The following is an 8,845-nucleotide window of genomic DNA, read 5'->3' as shown; positions in this document are numbered from 1 at the left end:
GAGAATGTTGCAGGGCAGAGTGTTTGTCTTAGGAAAAAAGGTTGTTGTGGCAAAGAAAGGGAAAGGGAAAAAGAAGGGCAAAGACAGTGAAAAAGGAATTGAAGGTTCTGAAAAACGGAAGCGTAAAAGAGCGCCTAACAAGAAATCAGGTAACGTCGCACGTAAACCTGAAAAGAAGCCTGAGGATTGTTTCAAAAAGAAGTCGATATTCTTTGATTTGGAATACTGGGAGCACAACAAGTTAAGGCACAATCTAGATGTAATGCATATTGAGAAAAATTTCTTCAAAAATTTAATTGGAACCTTACTGGATATTGATTCTAAAACAAAGGATGGCCTTAATGCACGACTTGACTTAGGATAAATTGGAATTCGATCTAGCCTTCAACCTCATGAAGGTGATAAGGGTAAAACTGAATTGCCGCATGCACCTTTTAATATGTATAAAGAAAATAAGGAGATTCTTTGTACAGTGGTTAAGAATTGTAGGACACCTGATGGTTGTGCATCAAACTTTTTGAGGTGTGTGAACATGAAAGAATTGGCTGTCCTCAAAAGCCACGACTGCCATGTTATTCTACAAGACATCCCTCCTATGGCACTTTTACATTGTTATCCCAGTAAAGATGTCATGATAATAGTTGTTGAGCTGGCTAATTTCTTCAAGAAGCTATGCTCCAAAGTGTTAGATGTCTCTAAGCTTGACAAACTGCAAGAGAGTATTGTGAAGACACTTTGTAATATGGAAAAGGTTGTTCTTCCATCGTTTTTTACTGTCATGGTACATTTAATGGTGCATTTAGTTGAAGAAGCTAAACTTGGTGGCCCGATGCATTACAAGTGGATGTACCCTCTAGAGAGGTATGCTACTTTGATTGATTTGTTATTTTCCACAGTGCATCTAAGTATATGATTTGATTTATTGTTTTCCATTATGCATATAACATTGTTGTTTTATGATGTTCACATCATTTGTTTGGCTAAAGTCACTTGTGCGCAATAGAGCTTATCCTGAAGGTTCTATTGCTGAAGGATATACTGTTGAAGAATGCTTGACCTTTTGTTCAAGATTTCTAGAAGAAACCACACGTTTCACAAGAACATCTAGGAACCCTGATCCTTCAGATAATACAAAGGGCATGTACATGTTTGATAGTGTTGGTGAGCCAATTGGAAAGGCTGTCACTATAGGCCAGTTGGATGATCAGCTTCTAGTTCAAGCACATAGATATGTCTTGCGACACTCTGATGAGCTTGATGAGCTTCGTAGGTGTGCTTCAATGTTGTCTCCTATTTCTTTTATTTTTCACAAGTTGGAAAAAATCATGATGTTATTTGTCTTATTATTACAGAGAATTTCTGGACCAAGAGAAGAGGAAACCGGGTAACTTAAATTTGACGGATGATGACAATGAGGATTTGATTAGTAGATACTTTGCTGACTGGTTGGAACAAAAGGTATAATTCACCTTTAGCATGTTCCTTCACTATAGTTACATGTGAACTCAATGTAACCACTCTTACATACAGGTTATACTAGATGATGGAGTGGATATCACAGAAAAGATAAGAGCATTAGCCGCAAAACCAAGCAAATGCGGGGTGTGCTATAGTGGCTATATAATTAATGGTTTCAGATTTCATACTATCAATCGCGAGACAGGACACGTGACACAAAATAGTGGTGTCGTGAACCTTGCTGAAAATGGCGTGTCCTATTATGGTCTATTATCTGACATCTTCGAATTGTCATACAAAGATACAAGGTGGTCTTCTTTAAATGTGATTGGTATGATGTTCATCACAAAGCTGGTATTATAAGAGATGAGTTTGGATTCACTCATGTGAACTTCTCCTGAAAAATACATACAGGGGAGAAGTTAGAGGATGAACCTTTTGTATTTTCTTCCCAGGTGGACCAGGTCTTCTATATCCAAAATCCGAGAAGTGAGAATTGGAATACCATGGTGAAATTCAAACCTCGTGATATTTTTGACATGGGTGGAGAACCATCTTCAGATGAAACAGAGTAGTCTTTGTGTTTTAAGCTTGTTATCTGCAGCTAAGATATAGGTTGAGCAATTGTCATCCATACTCCTAGGTAGAATTACTCCAACATAATTATTCTAGCTGGGTGGATCTTCTTCGGAATGTACATTACTCTGTGATGAACGAGCCTATGGTCTTTTTTTAATGTGTATGTTCCCTTTTGTTATGAATGAGTTGTATGGCTATCCGTTTAGTTCTTTGAACAGTTTTTTAACTTTCACTGACAGTACTACTGCTAAAGTTTGGAACCTTCTGATGAAGTGCGCTTCAGGTTAATTTGTCCTGATTGGATGCTTCTTTGTGCTAGTTTATAGAGAATGAAAGTAGTCTAGTCAATATTTCAATAATATTTTGCAAGTGCATGACATCGACTTTGCACGATTGACATCCCAGTTAACCAGAAAAAATTATAGTAAATAAAGATGGAGAAACTGGAAAATCATAAAAATCAAACGCAGTAAGGGATATTTCGTGAAATCAGTGAAGTGTTACAGTAACTAGTACATTTCTTTTGCTATTTTTAAAATCCTGGGAACAGCCACATATGGCCATTGACTTTCATAAAAAGTTAAAATTTTGGGGGAAAATCAAATTTGAAAAATGTTTGCGATCTTAAAAAAAACATGAATTTGAAAAAGGTTCACGCCTTCTGAAAATGTTCATGAATTTTAAAAAAGTTCACCAATTCAATGAAATATAATCACAAACTAAAAGAATGAATTTAAAAAATATTCATGATCTTTAAAAAGTTTGAGTATTTGAAAAAGTTTTGCGAATTTGAAAATGATTTATGGTTTCAAAGCTTTTTTGCGAAAAAATGGAATTTTTCACTAATTAGAAAACAGTTCACAAATTCAAGAAATGTTTTTGAACTTGAAATTATTGTGAATTTGAAAAATGTTCACAGTTTGAAAAAAATATTCACAAACTTTAAAAAAACTTTAATTCTAAATAAAAGTTCACAAATTTGGAAGAACTCCAAGAATTTGAAAAAGAAAGAAAGAAAGAAAGGGAAATAGAAAAGTAGAAAGGAAAAATAAATAAATAATAAAACAAAAGGTAAAAAATAAAAGATAAAGGAAAAAAGGAAAACCCAGGAAAACTTAGTAAAACCTGACCGAAATAAACCTAAACAAGATAAAGATAACTGACTTAAAAATCTGACAAGCTTCTGTATGCTTCCTACAACCCAACCAAGGAAGATTTTGGAGGCCTCGAAACCCAGGAGCAAGAGGGAGGTTCGTGCTTGTGCCTTAGTTGGGCCGATCATTTATAACAAAAACACCATAGCGTGAGATGCTGCAACCGGCGATGCCGAGAGCTGGAAATGGTGACGGTGGCCCTGCTGAACGCTCGAGCCAGCCACACGATTTGCAGGAATCGGTGTGGCAAGTTTATTTCAGACCAACTGCATATTTGCTCCAACTGGAGTTGGGTGTGGACTACGACCAGCGGCATGAGATGCTAGAAATGAGTGGCAGCGCGGTGCTTCAAGTGAGGTACTACGTTGATCATTGCTACAAGCGTAAATGAACACGGGGACTGAGAATCCTACTCTGGTCGATGCGCCACATTGAAGCAGTGTCGGTATACGTGCCCTGGCTATTTAAGCACAACGCCAACCCTGGCCAACATACATGTTGAGGAGGAGCCCCTCGCCTCTGATGAAACTGCTGAGACCAAATCGGATGTCGCGTCAAAGAGGAGCCACCCCCTCACGCAACACGTTTGGCTGTTTCAACCGACTGGCATCACCGCTACGTCGCAACTGGCATGACAAGGTCGTGAAGGAGGAGGAGCCCTCCCGGGCGCCTCCTCCATTACCTTGACATGGCGACGACACATCGTCATGCAGCACCCTGACGTCAGCCAAGAGGGTGGCACAGGAGGAGGAGCGGCATGAGTGGCACAATTTGGGCCACGTTTGCCACATCGGACGCGGACACCGCGAAGATGCCGACACTACATCAGTGACCAGCTGGTCTAGATCAGCTTGGAGGAGTCGTTGTGTGCCGCCGGTTCCGTCGCTGACATGGGCTAGTTGAAGGGATGGCACGGTGGCATCAGCGGTCGACATGGCAGCGCACAGAGGAGGGCCAAGCTCAACTTTGATCTACCACTGCCTTTATTGCTTTTATTAAGCTATATCGATACTACTTGGATACGTATATTACCCAATGAAATTTGATATTTTTTGAAAAAAGAACAAAGCATAAGGATTATCCAATAAAGGATACACCTAAAAAAATTATTTATCAATATATGTGTTTTTAACACATCCATATATGTGATTACTTAGAGCTCCCAAACTATTCACACTTAATTAGATTTGGGCTTCCCGGAATATTTTTTCTTAACAAAATTTGGCGCTACACATATTTTCTTTACCGCGGGAAAGACTTCGCGCGTCTCTGCTATTTTTCTTCCCCACCATCTTCCCCACCTCCCCATTATCCAACTTCCCGATTCCAATTTGCCCGGCATCATGAACCCGCGCGCCACCATTCCCGCACACTGCGTGGTGGAAGCCTCATCCTCAAGCGCTACCCTCCGCCGCTAGCTCCGCTCGCTGCCGCTAGCTACGCCCGCCGACGACTCCCTTCTTCCTCCATCAACAAGGTCGCTAGTCGGAGCCTCGTCGGCGTACGTCGTCCTCACCATCACGAAGCCGTGATCCTCCCGACTTCGTCCTCACCGCCATGAAGCCGCATCTGAGCCATCTTAGCCTTCACATGAAGCTGCACCGTTTGTCCATCGGTACGCCGCCCAGCAAGCAGCTCTCGCCTCCACCACGTCAAGCAGGTGATCCCTTGAATCCCATTGCCCCAACAGTTTTACCATTAAATCAACCGAAGTGGCTCCTTCATTTATGCATCTCAAATCTTGATCCTCTTCTCCTTCGTCTCCTTACTTCCTTCATGTAGGCAATGCACTCTAAATGTTTGTTGAATTGCTTGCTTGCCTAGAAATCAATTCTGACAGATTTTTTTAAAATATGTGAGCAACTATTTGGTCCAATCAAAATTTGTATGTTAAAAATCAAAAGTAGTACAAGTGGTGTTAGATAGATTGGCCAAATAACCTCACATTCCATTTACGCTGGAGCATAAAACATGAATGCTTGGTTGCACAGGCTGCAATGTATTCTGCTATTTTGTAGTATTTCTAGACTGTCCTATTTCCTACCTCATCTTAGTGCAGTCCCACTATTTTTTAGTTTTGATTCTTGCATCTTAGCTGAAGGGAGGTTTCAATCACCAGCTCTTAGATTTTGCACTAAAAGATTGTTGTTACAGGTTTGTATGTTGCTATGTGCGTTACATTAAGTTCTGAAGTGATTTTTGGGTGCCTTTTCAGTTACATGCGTGTATGGGTCATATTTACGGCAAGATCACCTTATTCCACTGGAGTCCAACACAGTGGCGGATCTAAGAGTTCGAAACAGGGTGGTCCGCCTATAAAAAAATCGACAACAAATATGTCATGCAAACAGAGATTTGGCTGGATATTTTTACAACAAATAGGCCATACAGTGCCAATTTTTTCAGTTGAATATACTTTTTTAGGGAAATATACTTATAAACACAGTAGCTCCTAATTAATAATGATTTCAATTAGATATTGGGAATGGGGATTGGGATGTGTGTACTAAAGATAATGGGATGGGCGGTCGGCTTCTGCACGTCTCCAAAGTGTCCAGTTCGACGCTGGTTAGGTCTGCTAGCTGCTAGTTGGGCTCTGTTTTATTTTGTTCTCAGATCCATCTCTGTTCTCCTATGGTATATAGATCAAACCAAAATCTCAGGGTGAGCAGCGGCCCACCTTGTCCACCCTCTGCCTTCCCCTCTTGTCCAACATATACCATTTGCTACAACTAGTTTCTATTTTAAAAAGTTGTATAGCAGAAAGAGGCTAGTTATCTAGCAAACGTAAGATAAATTGGATTGTGCCGTCTGTGACATTGCTGTTGCTATTTAGGACTATACCAACTATGTGAGTTTGTTGGCAGTGTTATCTTATTAGCATTTGGAAGATAAATTTTCTTACATATCTTTTGTGAGGCAAACATAAGAATTGAGTTACTTGGTAACTGATTTATGAAACACACACACATAATGCAGTAATTTTGAGTCTTTGGTTTGTGCGTAAGGCTGTTTGGTTCCAAGAAATTTGTGAAATCATATGCATGACCTTGACATATGCTTCGATGCTTGACCTTAACATTGTTTGGTAAAGATATCATGTCGAGGATACCTTGACGGCTTCGAAGCCTAAACATCCCAGAGCAAGCTTCTGAAAGTGTACAATCAGATGAAGAAAATTTACAAGGCCCTCCAGAGATTGATGATCTAGTACCAAAAAAGCCTCCTGAATCTACTCGGCAAATTAAAATAATTTGTAAGATCGATTTTCTTTTTCAAACACATATCTAGTGTGCTGTATATGGTCTAGTTATATGTCATTGTGATACTCTTGCATGCAGGGCCAATTGGAGATGTGCGACAGATTATAGGGGAATTCCGATGTAAAAATTTGTCGGAATTACGTGGGGGCAAGATAATTGTGGAGACTGACGGAAGTGGAATTCCAAATGGAAGGTCGGCTGCCATTCTAGGTCAACATCTTACCTGGCTTACAGAAAACTCAACATTTGCACCATTGCATATTCCAAGATGGGATAATGAACTGTTTCTACAAAAACATGGGCAGATGATCACAGATGTGGAAAGTAAAAAATTTATAGCACTGTTCAAGGCTGTTCATTTCACATTGCTGATTGTCAATTTTAATATTTCTAGGAGAAATTTATCTACCCCAATGAGACTAGACAACTTACAAGAGACTGGATCCTATTGAATATTAACAAAAGATGGAGAGTGTATAAGTCTCGTTTGAAAAGTAAATATTTCAAGCGTGAGAAGAATTCTTTGGCTGAAATTGTAGCAGGTGTTCCGAAAGGTGTTAATGCACATCAATGGGATACTCTTGTTGGGTTTAGGTGCCAGGATTCACACATGGTAATGTGTTATATTCTCATACTTAATCTGGCGTACATAACTAGTTTGGTGACATTAATATTGACTAGATTTGTTGTTTTCCCAGAAATTATGCGAAAAGAACACCGAGTGTGCAAAGAAGCAGAAGAATCCACATACAACCGGGAGAAAAAGCCATGCTAGGCTCAGAAAAGAGATGGTCAAACTTTTTCTTTCTAAAGATGACTCAGAAAAGTTTTGTTAGTGAAGAAAACTGAACATGTTCTAATAGAAACACTAACAAACATTCTAATTTACTTTATTGAAGAGGAAATTAAGAGCAATCGAAAGGTTAGCAAGATTGAACTATGGGATGAAGCTCATAAGCAGAAGAAGGACGGTGAATACAAAAATGCGAATACAACGATAGTGATGGTATACTTCTACTTGTGATTAAAGTAAAGGCTTTAATTTAAAACTACTTAGTATAACGAGATGTTTTGTATTTATTTCAATAGGAGAAACTAGAAGAAAAAAAGAAAGATAACAATGGGAACCTTTCATTTAGTGATTATAGAGAAGTATTTAAAAGCGTGCATGGGGAAGAGGCAAAAAACTTTGAGGGTATTATGGTGACAAGTATTGGAGTGAAATAAAAGTTTCTCAGGGACTAACTTTTGTTCAGCATATTGAGAAAGAAGGAAATGTTCAATTTAGACTGCGGGCACTAGGTGATAATGTAGAAAATGTGACAGATGAGTTGGCTATGATCCGTTTGTTTCTGAAGCGAAAATTCCCCACAGAGGATTTGAGAAATGAATTTGTAACCGCGAGAAGTGATGAAGTTAGTATCTAAACCACACCTCTTTCTGCAAAGATAAAAATATGAGTATTAATATACTATTATCATGTTCTTGTTTCAGGTTTATCTCAATGAAAGAGTTGTTGGCAGTGACCTCCCACATGAATCACATAACGAAGCTGAAGAATATGCTCCACTGAGTGCTATGAAGGTGATGTAATAGTTTCTTCACTAATAAATATTCTACTTCATTCTCATACTTAAACAATTGCTCATCATAAGTTGCAGGAACTACATCCTAGTGATTGTGCACGAACCAAAGAGTGTTACACCGGTTTATCGTTACCACAAGAAAAAATGGTTGCTAAGGTGTGTGCATAAATTTCTGCTTTGTTATTAAAAAAATACCTATGTTTTGTATAAGTTTACTTACAACTGAACTGAACCTCAATTGTAGAAAGCACACATTGAAAAGTTTCATAGGGCCAATCAAGGAAGTGGAGAATCAACTTTACCAGACAAGCATATCACTACCTAGGAATTGCATCCTAGTTTTTCTGTGAGAACCAAAGAGGGTTACACTGGTTTATCTTTACCACACATGGTTGCTAAGGTATGTGCGCATATTTTTTTTACTTCATTATCAACCAATGCCTATGATTCTGTATGTTTATGTCGTACTGAACCGAACCTTAAATGTAGAAGGCACGCATTGAAATGTTTGATAAGGACAATCAAGGCCGTGCAGAATCAACCAAAGACGGTTACACCAATGAAGGAAGTGCAGAATTAACTTTGCTGGATAAGCAGATTACTGCCCAGGAATTGCATCCTAGCTTTTCTTCTAGAACCAAAGAGGATTGCACTGGTTCATCTTTACCACACATGGTTTCTAAGGTGTGTCTGTATGCATAAACTTCTGATTCTTTGGCAAACAATGTCTATGTTTTGTGTATGTTCACTTACAACTGAACTAAACCTCAACTGTAGAAAGCGCACACTGAAAAAATGATAGGAT

At 39.0% G+C, this 8,845-nt stretch overlaps 1 pseudogene; it reads left to right on the top strand.

Moving 5' to 3' along the window:
• The first annotated feature begins 532 nt into the window (after nucleotides 1–532).
• LOC147965329 (uncharacterized) lies at nucleotides 533–2,033 on the top strand (annotated as a pseudogene).
• The last annotated feature ends 6,812 nt before the right edge of the window (nucleotides 2,034–8,845 follow it).

This window comes from Triticum urartu, chromosome 6A (assembly GCF_056163025.1).
Source record: "Triticum urartu cultivar PI428250 chromosome 6A, HENAU_Tu73, whole genome shotgun sequence".
Classification (NCBI taxonomy): domain Eukaryota; kingdom Viridiplantae; phylum Streptophyta; class Magnoliopsida; order Poales; family Poaceae; genus Triticum; species Triticum urartu.
The sequence above is the reverse complement of the archived record's forward strand: the minus strand, read 5'-3'. Positions and strand labels throughout refer to the sequence as shown.